Genomic DNA, 14389 nt, shown 5'->3' on the forward strand with positions numbered 1-14389 from the left:
CCATTTTAACATTGCTCCACACCAAAGATTAAAAAGTTAATTGCTTTTATTTTGCTACCTGAATTTATTTATAGAGAGTTTATATCCATTTATTCTTCTGTCAACATTTTCTTCAGCTGATAGCAGGTTTATTTTACTGATGCCTGTGTTACTCCTATAGGTTTAAAGAATAATTACATCTTTGCTCCTTTTTTTACAGCTAGATCAACAAGTTCTAGATTGCACAGGTTCTGATTGTATCTTCCTGTAAAAACAGACCTAGTTCCTTTCCAGCATAAATTCATCTTTACTGAATGTGGAGATTCAGAAAGGTCTTTAAATAATGCAGTAACATTTCTCTTCCCAGCAACATTACTGCTGTTCTCTAAAGTCCTGCTGGAACTATTCCTTGTTCTCTAGTATGCTACATGAGGATAAAGTTGCTATGAGAAAATACCAAGAGAAATCGGAGGAAGAAGCTCCTGGAAGGACTGGAGGTCTTCTGGGATCTGGAGGAAATGAGTTGTGAGCTGGAAGGTTGGATGGCTCCTCTCTCACAAGGAAGATTAATGGGATAACCCAGCTACTGGATGAAGGCAGATGAAAAGGGGATTATCAGCAGTAAGGCACCAGTTCCTGCACTTACTGTTTGCAGCAAGACACTTTCTGAAGCTAAGGAGGAGTGAAATATGTAATACAGAAAGTCATTGTGTTGGTAAAATAGGAGCTGTAACATGGAAGAGAAGGAGCTATTTTGCCACCATGCTGTCTAGGTCACACACCTGTGCTCAGCAATTTCCCTAATTATTATCACTGATAAACCCTATGCCAATAGCTAGGGCTCCAGATTTTTCCAATTTTAGGCTAAAGTCTCTAGACATTGCTTAAGGGAACAAGGGCCTCCCCACATGTATCTGAGATGGAAAACCCTTGGAATGTCAAGATCAGTCCTAAAATGACAGGATTTATCACAGTCTGATTACAGAAACTTATGTAACTACATCAAGTAGCAAACTTCTTTAGATAGTGCACAGAGTCTCTTTCCACTTCAAAATGACCTGAAACCAGACTTTTCTGAAACCTGGATTTTTATGGATTTTATGGCAGAGGTCACAGTAGACAAATAGCTGCTACATAAAACAGAATAACAGTTCAGAAAGAAAGATGATGCTTTAACGGAATCATACAGTAGTACTGACACTTCCGAATCAGCAAGTCTGAGGCTATAACGCTGAATCCTAATATTTCCATTTAGACCCATGTTTGACAGCATTACAAAAAATGGTGATGTCAAAAAGACTACTGTTCCTGTGGCTGACAAGGAAACCATTTTATATATAATTGTTTCAGCCTACAGAAGAGGGTAATTCCTTTGGACATTGCTGGGTTTTATTTTCATAAAGAGTGAATAAATTATCTTAGTCCCCTGGATCAGAGGATGTTAAGTTCAAATCCTGTCATTGGAATAATCACTACAAAATAGTTCAGTGTTGATTCTGCAATTTGTGGGTAGTTTTGGTGGGAAAGGCATTTTTCCAAGTTTGCTCTCTTGATGTGTTGAAATTACAGAAAAACTGAATTCTCAAAAGGGTGGCCAGGATAGTCAAAATGGCAATTGGCTGAAATATGTACAATAAAAAGTAGACTAAATTCAATAAAATACTACCCTGCTGTTATATTTTCATCACTATAAAAAGTCTATGACAACTTAACTAGATCTGGCTATTTTTATGATTCTTAAGGTGTTTGTCTTAGATGCCTTTGGTAAAGTCTCCATATAGGTGTTAGGAAATCTCACACTGGGTTTCTGAAAAATTTAAGTGTTCTTTTGTGAGGTTCTCATTCACTGAAGGTTAGGGAAAATGATGATCAGCCATATCAAAACATTTGATCCCTATTACTTTATTCAATGTGGACATATTCTACTCAATTCACTTTTCTATAGGGTTTAAATTTCAGATTTATTAAATTTTTATTTTAGTATTATTTTAGATCAATCAGTTATTTGGAAAGTGAACAGCAGGTGCTTATTAGTTTACAAACAACATTATAAAGAAAATAATCAATGAAACAGGGCAGAAGCACAGAAATAAGAAACCCCTACCTTTCTAATGATTAATTACTATTAGTATGTGATGATATTACGAAAATCTCTCTTTTCATGTTCTTCTCGTCTGTCTGTTTCTGTCCTTGAAGAACCAGAAAGGTAGTTCTGGGTTTTATGAGGTTTTATAAGGTTTTTCTTGTGCGCTTTATTGGAAGTGTAACATTTCTGATCACAGCCAACGTGGGATCACCACTGTAAACCAACTATTGGCATTTTACTGCTCCGCCATCGCGCATACAGCAGCTACAGAAAGTGCAGCAAGTGAAATGTCAGATGGACTGTATGGACAGTCTGGACTGGACTTCTCTTGATTGTTTCCCAGGGCAAAAATAGGAGTATATTGGCAAAAATTCTCCTAAGCAAGGTGTAAAAAAATTGGTGAGAAAGCTGCTTTTACCCAGTTAATGAGAATGCAAAAAAAAAAGCTTTTGAGTGAATCCTTGGTAATGAAATGAGTACTGCTGGGCCACCATTACCCCTGCCGGTGTCTCCACCAGAATGAGTGGAACTGTATTTAGATTAATTTTGCCTTAAGTCTTTAAAGGGTGGGAACAGGTAAAATGTTGCTTACCAATGCTGACAATTTTTTTGTATCTCATAACAAATGAGCTTTATGCATCTTATTCATTTGGCTGGTTTTATGTTAAACAAGTCTTTTCCTGGACAGTCCGTTCTCAGCAACCTATAAGATCAATGTCAGTCATAACAACAGAGAAGTCAGAGATTTGAGTGGTGAGTAGCTCACTGTTTTGTTATGGTTGTGGCTAATTACTCTTCAAGCTCTGCTACTTCACAGGGATTTCACTCATAGGGTCTCTAAACAGAAATCTGTTGGTTTTGGCAGCCTCTGGTCTGCTGTGTAACATTCATCAGTGTCTTTCTCTGGAGTTTCAAAGGCAACACTTACATGTAATGGTTTTGCTGTGAAACAAAACAGAGAAGGAGTATTGTGGTGTTGAAAACACATTTCACAGAGTTGTTACAGTTTTTTTGGAAGGATGCCCTCTATTTAATTAATCTTTCTGCCTTTTTTTTTTTTTTTTCCCTTGCTGTTTTAGTATTCTCTGAAGGACCTGGTCCCCAGAGCCGACTCCAGGGCAAGGTCTGCTGGGTTACATTGTGGTGCCTTCTACCTGGTGTATTTCCATGCGTCCTTCATGATTAGTAGTGTGGTGTGCAGGCCTACTGTGAATGATCGAGTGATCTGTTTTTTTTTCCCTTGAGGTGTACCACATTTCCTTGTATAAGAAAGCAAAACCTCCACAGTAGACCTGAAAAGCAGCCTACTGCTTTGGAGAAGGCTCTAATAGGCATTAATGTAAAACCCTGACCCCTGTTAATGTGATTCTATTGCCATGAAGCATCCTTTAGACATTTATTTATTAGGCATGCATTTATTATATAAGTAGGTGATGCCAGCATGCTCTGATGTATTAAAGCTTGTTGAGCTAAATGATTATTCTAGCAAGATTTATTTTCCTCTGAATGCAATTACACACCAGTCCAGTGAAATGAGCACAGTGGAAAATCTCACTCCATCGCTTTGATGGACTAGGCTGGTGCCATCCACACTCTGCAGACAAGGGCCACAGAAACTGGGACATTTTCATAACACCACTGAATGACAGCTTAGGTGTTGAGTAATTTCTGTGGTAGACAAGCACCTGGAAGCAACGAAGGAGTCTGTCTTTTGCAGAGTTATGGCTGAACTCATTGTCCAGGCTGCGATCTATCCAGACACCTCATGGCTTTGGCTACATCTAAATAAACAGCTCTGAATGCTGACTTAGATACATTAATGGGTTTCTGGCATAATTTCTGATTATGTGTAGTGGCAATTGTACTGCAACAAATCCACCACATGAATCAGGTGTGTATTTTGGCATGGTCAATCCTGCATGGAAGACAGCTTTTAAGTAAGGAAAAGAAAAGTTGCCTCATAAATGTCATCCATCAGACTCCAGGAAAAAGAGAAAACCCCCGAGCAATACAGCAGGGTTACCATCCATGAACGCTGATGAACTATCAGGAACTGACTGTATATTCAAAATAGTCTTTCATCACCATTACTATGCAGTCTGAGAGATCAAAAATTGTTGGCATCACTTTCTTATATTATATATACATCTCTATGTGAATAGTAGTCACCTGGCAACCTAGCTGCAGTTTATTTAAGTTGTTTGATGGATGATATATATATTTAAGATATATTTAATATTTGGTTTAAGCTCTATTTGCAAGGTAGCTACTGGCTGAATATAGTTGTAGTGTGAAATCGAAAGGAAGGTGAAAGTCATGTGAAGGAGAAAGAATGCCTTCATTTTCATGCCTGATGGATGTATATCCTCATTATCATCAGTGCATTGGTGGAGAGGTGGAATGATATTAACAACACATAACCAGTCACACTGTCACGTATGATAACTTGTTAAGCTACTGGGTGTAGGCTTGAGCTCTCAATTGTTTTTCTTTTCTAGTGAAGTCTGCATGAGCTTAAAGGCTAACAGGTTTTTGAGAACTTACAAGAACAATTTCTACTTACTTGATTTTGAAACAAGGTTGGCACTTCAAATGCTTCACTGAATTCTGCAATCTAGATCCATCCTGTGTGTCCAGAGCCATTTAACAACTAGGAGCCTTTAGATCCCAAACAATCAGTGAAAAAAGGTTCTTCCAAGAAGAAGCAATTCAGAAGCTGCACCATCCTCTGGAACCTTCCCTCCATCCACTGGCCACAGGAGGAACATAAAGATTGTGTAGGCTCCTCTGTCTTAGTTGCTGGAGCTAAATGCCTGAAACGAGATGGCTTGAATCTGAGTCTGAGTAATAGGAAACAGGTAAGGAGGCACACTTGGTGAAGAAAACCCACTTTTCCCTGATTTGTTTTTATCCTCCTTGTCTTCCAAAAAAATTTCTAAACTCCTTCATAGGTTTGATCATTTTTTACTGGCTTATAAGAAATTCTCTTTGAGACATCTTATTTACAGGTTCTGTTCTTCCATGACTAGTCTATGAAATGGACATTCTGGATATTTGATGCCAGACTCTAGAACAGCTCTTTGACCGAATTATACCAGCTCAACCAAACTGGAGCTTCCTTCTTTGAACCAATACTACAAATCCTTGCTATGAACTAAAATATATTTTTGTCTTTTTAAAAACATGAGCAAACATTCTATCAAAATAAATATTTTACATAAACAAACCTAACTTTTCAAAATATTTTATTTATCTATAGAATAGTGCTCTGAGAGGCTCCCCAGTTCTAGCTTCTAATAGACTATAACACATGTTTAACAAAAAAACACCCAAGGCTCCAAAACACAAAATTATCAGAAAATAGCAACTTGCCACACATCCTAGATTATCCTCTTCAAACAAGAAGAGGTGACCCACTGAATTCTGTAATTTGTAAGATTTCAGCTATGGCAAGCAGAACTTTAAGTTACACTTCACTGTTTTCTGCCTGTTAAACAGCACCAGCATATATTGCGCTAGCAGAAAATGAAATATAACACTCAAAGGGTGCCTTTCAAAAAGCCCCACCAAGAAATGAGTCCTATGGGGAATCACGAGTGTCTGTGGAAGCTTACAAAACACAGGCCCTGTGATTTGGTGGCTTCATTTGAAAAAGACTGACTTGTGTTTCTTTCTCTCTGAATGGCAACGTAAACTGCAAACGCAGAGTGTGTCCACTTTGAAGGCCCCCTGGCTCTCTAGTGTCTTGCCAGTTCTTGTAAAAGCTGGGCTTATGTTATGAATAGGGTACCCCTCTGCAGAGCCCAGGGTAGCAGAAGCAGGTTTCTCTAAACTTTACAGTCAGCAAGGGGTCATTTCCCGCCATGGGGGAGGGAGGCAGGTCTTCAGATGCACTCACTTCTTGACCTCCCTTGTTATTTATGAAGTCTTCTGGGAACATACTCTTTGTGTTTGAATTTCAAATGAGGAATAAGATGAGCAAATATATTTGCTCATGGCTACAAGCAGTCATTAAATAATAAACCTGGGGACGGATGCAAGACAGTAAAGACTGGAAAAAGTTTTGGTGGGGTACACCTTTATTTCTGGCTATAGTCACTTCTGATCCAGATGATATGAACTTGGTGCCCAGTTGTGGCCGTGCAATTGAGTCCAGTGTCCCATGAGTTCAGCAGGATGGTTTGGGTGCAGTGGACCAGGCTGGAGCAGTATCTAGCCTGAAAAACCCCCACTCCTCGTGGGGAAAACCCTCTCTTATGATGTAGCGAAACATGGTAAAGAGTGGGTTGCTGTAACAAAAGGTAAAGTGTGAAAATAGTCCTGACTGCTCAGCAAACTGTGATTTCTATTTTATACCTTTTGGCAGTCTCAGGGTTTTTGCTTTTGCTTTCTCCTGTATTACCAACATACATAAAACTGAGGCTCCTGGGCATGTTAGCTGTTTTTTACTGAGGGCGAGCCTGAGTTGTTCAGGCTGTGTTTACCTTCAGTACAGCATCACCTGCCTTCCAAGCTGACACAAGGGGTTCAGCCGTGTTCCCTGTCGGTGGGGACTGTTCAATGTTGTTATTGCAATCCATCCCTGGGAACCAGCCTTGAGCCATCCAGCGCCTTCAGACACCCTTGACTCTCTACATGCCTCCTTGCTTCTCAAGTGCTAACGATGGCAGGGTTTGGCCAAGCAGAGAGTGCAGACTGGCTTAGGCCAAGAGTGTTCTGTAGACGTGATACTGCTTTCTCTCAGGCAGAGGTATACCCCTTGTCATGAAGACTCTGCTAACTCTAAGTGGTTTCTTCTAAAAAATAGGTTTGACATGAAAAGGTTATTAAAGTTTATACATTTTGTGTGATATGAATGTTGTTTCAAAATCCATTTTAATGAAGTTTTGCCTTCTTAAGTTTCTAAGAACAAATGTTCTAAGTATTTAAGCACAGTATAAAAGCCATTTTAAATCATATTCATAAATATCCCAAAGCCTTTCTACTTGGAATAAACAGTTATGCTTTCTTTGTATCTGCTGTTATTATTTTCAGTCATCTTCCCCTTAGGTCATTCAAATTAACATTAACTGCATGATATATTCCCCCCAATTTACATTTCTCTTCCTTCCTCCAAATTATCATCTTGAAAGCTGAAAAAAGAGTTTGATTGTGAACAGAGCTGTACAGCTAAAAATCTCAACTTGCAGAGATACAGAATAAACCTGGTCCCCCTCTCTTCTATACCATTTGTCCATTTGCAATTTTAAGAAGATGCCTTGAGAAATCAGGTGAAGACACGTTGACATTGTGGCAAACCTTTTCCCAACTTCACGGTATGAATGTGCTACAGCTCTTAGTGGGACTAGCAGTGCCAGGACACAGTGGTATTTGGAGTACATGTGGACCTATTGTCATTATGGCATCCACTGGCTGAATCGACAGAGACAAAAACCTCTGGTTAAAATGCCATGCAGCATAAACAGCAGTATATACACCTCAGGAAATCTCTTTTTACACTATGGGGCTCCACCAGTTTTGCTGGTCTTAATTTTCTATTGATTTAGTCACAGTGGTATGAAACTGTTCATAGACAAGCACTTCATATTGAAACACCTTTTACGAGCACTATCCTGTTCACATTCAGAGGAAAAGTGCATATTTAGTAACAAGCCTGATTACAGCTTTTCCCAAGTAATGATCAGATGCCTTTTTTGACATCTCTTCTGTTTTCGTGCTGAATTGAAAAAGAGAAGCAAGCCACTGCAAACTGTTGTCTTTGACCCATTTGTTGTGTCTTTGTCCTTTTTTCCCATGCTAGCCCATATTTGCAGGGAGTCAGACAGGATCATCACAGTATTCTCCTTTTGTCCATAAATCTCGTGAAACTATGATCTATTTTTTGCCTTGGTTTCTGTCATATTCAATTAGTTGATCAAATTTACGCCAAAACTGTTGGAAAAGGACTCTTTCAAATAATGAAGCACTTACCAAAATCACATGAGAATTCAGTAGGAAGCCCGTTAATCCAATGAGTTACTGAATGAGTTAGCATTCAGTTCTGAAAGGGATGTCTCAGATGTAAGACAAAAGCTTGAGCTGAGAACAACATAGTTCTGTGGTAATTCTTAATATTTCAGTTTTTCACTGTGCTGGAATACAAGAAGAAGTTAAAATAACACACAGTTTTGGAAATGTAACTGAAAGCTTGCCCCAAATTACAAAAGCTTAAATTTTGTTATAAAGCAATTAAAATTTTCTGATGAAAACAGCATTTGTTGCAAAGCTTTGATCTTGGAGGATGTATTAACAAACTGGGGGAAACAACGGATTACTAAACTTTGCATCCTTGGCCAGTTTCTGGTTGTATAATTACAGGCTGACTTGTCTGTCATTTCAGAGGTGATGGCATCTCTTCCCACTGCTTCCTGTTTACTTGCACGTAGTTTCACCATGAACTACATTTCATTGATACCTGAGTACAATCTCGTTCCACAGGACCTGTTTAAGGATGCAAGGCAGTAAATGAACAGTATTGCCCTTTTTCTTGCTCAGAGAAGCCAGAGAAATGTTCTCAATGTTCTCTGCTGCACAAGGCATAGATTGAGCCTTTATAATCTTCTTGAATGTGGCAGAAACTCCTTTGCTATAGGATTTCCTGCTATGTAATTGAAATGTTTGCCTCAGACGAGGAATTTATTTCCACCAGGCACCAATCTATGCTTACATGCCAGACTGGCAGCTTCCTTTGTTGTTTTGAAGAGGATGGAAATTCTTTCAGGAATTCTTTCAGACCTGTGGGACTAAGCCTACTATTTAGTTACTTTCAATTGTATCTTTGTGGGATACTGAAGGTTGAACAATGCCACTTCAAGAGCCCAATTCTCATTCTTCTTCATTATTTCTTACGTGCTGCCAAGTCATAATTGCGACCTTCTTGCAGTAGGTGTTCCTTAAACATTTGCACAGTCCCTCTCCCAAAGAGCTTGTAATTTAGCACACAGACTCAGTCAAGGCAAGATTAAAGGAAAAAACCTCAGAAGCAAATCACTTGGATGGGGTTGGTATCCATTATGTCAGGCAGCATCAACTCTTTGCTGAGGTGTTTTCAGTTGCTCTTCTGACCTTCCTGACTCCATATTAATGGTTAAAATCACCATATTCTTGTGCATATTCAGTTTTCTTTTCTTTCCTTCTCCCTCACAAAATCCATTGACAGATGTTTGTGGATGCCACAGACATCACACTGAGTTAAATAATATGGATAAAACAAGCAAAAATACAACCTCTCATAAAAAGGGCTCTGTCTGACATCCTGTCAGAAGATTCATTCCCTCCCTTCAGCACAAATTATCAGGGCAATCATGACTGACTTCACAGGGATCAAACCACTAAACATTTCTTGCTGGCATATTACAAAAGTTTTATTCTGTCCAAGTCCTGTGTTCTTCTTTGGCATCTCCAGTGGAACATGGCAGATTCCCAGCTGGCTGCACTAGATACCTGCCATGATGCAGAAGCAAGTGATAGAAGTGATTTTTCAGCCTTTCTCAAAAGAGTTGCTATTGGATGGGCAATGGAGAGTAAGCATAGATTGGTGGGGTATGGAGAAAGTAAGCTTTTAAACTTTTGGAGAAGTCCTGGGGAGACCTTATTGCAACCTTTCATTACGTAAAATGGGTTTACAGGAAAGAGGGAGTGAAACTTTTTTACCAAGGCCTGTAGTGGCAGGACAAGGGACAATGGTTTGACACTGGAAGAGGGTAGATTTAGACTGGACATAAGGAAGAATTTTTTTTATGAGGGTGGTGAGGCACTGGAACAGGTTGCCCAGAGAAGCTGTGGATGGCCTGTCAATGGAAGTGTTGAAGGCCAGGCTGGATGGGGCTTTAAGCTACCTGGTGTGGTGAAAGATGCACCTGTCCATGACAGAGGGGTTGGACTAGATGGTCTTTAAAGGTCCCTTCTGAACAAGGCCATGCTGTGATTCTGTGATTCCACGATTTTATGTCTACATATCCATTCATAAATGCTCATCTTGAAGCTCACTGACCATATGTAACGCCAGCACTTGATGGACATCCAGCCTAAAATGGAAGCCATGCCCATTTTCCATGTGTGAGTTTGTTTTGTCACAGCTTTCCTCCTGCATTTGATCTCACAGGTAGCTGCAAGCACAGGGAATGGTCCCTTGGTTCTGGCTCCTGCTCTCTAGCTTTCATTTCTGTCCCCCAGCTTGGAAGAAGTGATGGATATGTTCCCCAGTGGATAAACAGGTGGAACCCTAAGCTTTGTTGCTACCTGCATAGTGGTTTCATATTTGAAGGCCAGGATAGCTTTCACCTTGTTCTGGCTTTGGGCTACTCAGGGTTGATCTCAGTTATCTCTGTTGACGTTGCCTCATTGTGCAGACACTGTAGTGCAGTCCACTGATAGTCATGGGGGTTTTGCAGTGTGTATTAGAAAATGTGCTCGATGTAGGGAGGAGACAATATGACTTCTTGTATCTGAGAAATAAGATTTATGTTGTTTCTTTTTCTTGTACTTTTAGAAAAAAATGAGTGGTAACGTTTTTTTCTCTAGCACCTTATAAGCATTAAGTAATTGTCCAGAAATGTGCTAGGAAAATATACCGAATGAACCATAATGGGGGGCAATAAATAATATAATGTTTTAAATCAAGCTATGGTTATTCTGATCTGTAGAAGACAACAGTGACACATTCAGAAATATTCTTAGAAATACAGGAATGAAAAGCATGTTATAAGCGTGCTGTTAAAAATGCAGAAAGCTCTGCTCATTTCTTGACACCATATGTCTGTTTCTTGTATTAAAGGGTTCAGAAACATTGTTTATGGATATTGCATGACCATGAATGCCAAAAATAATAATCCTATTAAGTTTAGTCCAAATAGCATGTAATGAGATTCAAAATGATATGTTAAATACACATTCTAATAATGAAACTCAAATTGCTTTACAAATAGCATCGGGAGAACATTAGCCTATTTTGATTCTAATAATTACTTGCATCCTGTGTTCCAAATCTATTCAATATGCTTTTCATAAGAACAAATATTTGTTCTACTAATTGTTCTGCAATTCTCCTGGTTATTTTTAAAAGGCTAAAGGGCTACACAAGACCAGCAGTTGTCTGTTAGAATAAGATCTGGCTGTTTTTTTTACTTTAATCATCTTACAGTATTTGAAGAAATTAGGTTCTCTAATACCTCTCTCTTTTGTCCAGATTTCTGTTGTCTGTGTTTTGTATACTATCATTAAACCACTTTTCAAGTGAATCTTTGCCAGACTAAACATAATCTTTCCTTGTAGAACATTCCATCCAAACCGTGTACAACCACCGTAGCCCTTTCTGGATTGTCCTGAGATGTGAATTCTTGATTTTTAGGCTAGGTACTATTCCTAGATTATATATTAATTCTAATCCAACTATTAAGATATTATCATCATATCATATTATCAGTTCATAAGGAGCTATTGATACATTTTTCATTGCAGAAAAATGTAAATTATCTATAGAGACCATATGGTTTAAATTTTTTAAAATACTGTTTTTAAATAGAGACAGAACAACTGTGAATGGGAAAGGAACTTAGCTTTGGTTTGCTTCTGGCTTCGCACTGAAACTGCCAGGGATCTCAGGGTATTAGAAATGGACCAGAATTGTATAAATGCTACTTTATCCACCCCTTGAAATATTTATTCAGGTTTCTCTCCTTAAGTTTTCTACAGATGTAAAGTCAATTAGTCTTCAGTCTTACTGTCACAAACTCAAAGACCCAGTGTGTGGCCTCCAACACATGGGAAGTTGACCAATATGCAAGATTCACAGGGGACTTTTCAGATCTGAAGCCAGTAGTCTGAAAAATAAAGTACCTGGGGAAAGTGTGTCTTCTTTCCACTGACAGTGAGATCAGGTTCAAGGAGAAGCTGAGCATCTGAGCTTGATAGACAGCAAGACAAAAGTCAGGCAGACAGAACCTCATTATCTTCACTTTTCATCACATTTTATTTGTATTGTGTTCTTTTAAAAAGAATATTAATTTCATTCTGGACATCCAAACTGAGCTTTTCTGAAGACCACTGTAAACTTATAACTTTTTAATAACTTCAGGTCTTTCTAATTTCCCTGCATGCCACTTAAAAGAAGTAGGGAAGAAACTGTTAGACAGCAGAAATGCCCATAGCAATATCCTGGCCTTAAAAATATCCTATGTTTGAATGGTGGTTCCTTTTTTTCTTAGCTGAGTTGCATGTAATTCTTTTCACATATATGGAATAGTCCTGGGTATTGAGTACAGCTGGGATTTCTGAATACAAATACAACCTGACTGCATACCATTGAAACAAAACTCAGTTGCTTGGAGAGTCTATTGGCAAATTCCTTAAGTCTCATTAATCACATATGTGGTGACACTGGAGGGGGCTCTTTACTTTTTTATTTCTCATTTGTCTCTGATATTCCCTGTTTATTACAAAATCCCTTCCTTTGCTGGATTTATAATGTGGATATTTTCCAATACAGTTGTATCCTTTCACTCCCAAGTGGAGCCACCCATGTGTGAGAACTGGGAACCTGGAGCTTTTTGATGAATATCCTTATTCGCCATGGAGCAAAGAGACCATGACAAACCTTGTTGATGCTTGACGGTGTGGCCCACCAGGGAGACAACAATTACAGATGGAGTTTGCTGATGCTGCTTGCACAGTCTGATTCCAGTTCCCCTGTGGCAGATTGTGTCTGTCCCTTTGCTCTTCTTCTCTAAGAAATTTGTGATTGCTCTTAAGAAAAACACATTTCTAGTTCTCTTTAGAAACATACATGTATAATTAGGAAATGTATGAATTAATGCTCTTTGGAGCACAGATTTGGTCTTCTTACATTGATGCCGAGATGAAAATTTAAAAAGATATGTAAGTACCAAGATGTATTTGAGGATCAGGACCATGACTGCCTCATGAGGTCCAGCTACCAATCCCTTGAACTCATCTTTCCCACTTCCACTTTGCTTGTGCCTGCTAGCCCGTAAACAGACTGATAATTCAAGGTTGAAATTTTTTCCTTAAAAGGCTTTCATCTGGATTCCTCTCTTGCCTCCATGCAGCAGTACGTTGTGGACACATACTTGGAAGTGCAGTCATTTCAGGCAGCTTTTTAATCAAAGGTGACATGGAAAGGGTTTGCAGAAGGATTTCACCTTGTGTTTACAGTGTGGTAATTAATGCTGCTCTAGAGGTCTGCAGTATATGCTATCGGTATTGTGCAGCTAGCACACTGAAACTGCATTTGATCTGATGTGCAGGGGAAAAAAGTGCAAATGAAAAATATCTTGCTTTTTGGGTGTCTGATGTCCATACTTCATTTGTCCAGAGAGGTGAGAGCTGAACTTGAAAACATCGTTTTCTGTTAGGAGGGACTTAAGGTTCTGCTAAGCTCATAGCAAATATTCTTTGATTGGAAAAAGTGACCTTGCAGAAGAAAAGCTGCGTTGAGAGTTTAGGTACCATGTCAAAGCTGAAGATACACAAAAACTTACCCCATCTTGGAAAAAGGAGGGACTAAAGAGGATTTTTCATTCTGTTTTAAAACATGCACTGACATATATACAACATATGTAACACCTAAGCATTACTCACATAAAATCAACAGCACAAATACATTTATAACAGGATTCATAGAGTCTGTCACTTCTTTCCTCATTCCAAACGATACTTTGATAGTGTTTCTTCTCTTCATTTGATGTAGCGAATTCCCTTTTCAGTTTCTTGGTAGGAATTTGGCATAAAAGAGAGCAGCACTGTGGTGATTCCTATTAATTGTCATGTTAAGTAACTTGATGCTAAGAACTTCCATAGGTGTTAACAAAAAATTGCTTCCAGAACATAAATGTGTGTTGCCAGCAGAATTTAACCTCAGGCTGTAACAGTAACACTGAGACACTAGGAGGCTGAAGTGGAGTTCTGCCAGATTTCCCTGTGCAGATTATGCAGGTGTTTCCCTAAAAAGGAAGACTTGATAATAGATATGATGGCAATTTCTTGCCTCCAAAAAGATAGCATGGGCAAGTAGACTTTTGGCATGAATTTTGTCCAGGAAATAATTTGTGATCTGCCCAATATTATTTAAATACATTTTTATAGAAAGCATAAGGAAATTTATGTTAAAATATATCATGTGTCAAACCCCCTGTATTTGATAAATGAAAAATGTTGGTGGCTATTCCCATAATGCTTTTTGAATTAAAAACATGGGGAGGAATCAAGAAAATGGAAAAGAGAAATACTTCAAAATGAAAACATTTGAAATAGAGAAGGTTTCATTTC

Source organism: Falco punctatus, assembly GCF_963210335.1.
Source record: "Falco punctatus genome assembly, chromosome: 5".
Lineage (NCBI taxonomy): Eukaryota > Metazoa > Chordata > Aves > Falconiformes > Falconidae > Falco > Falco punctatus.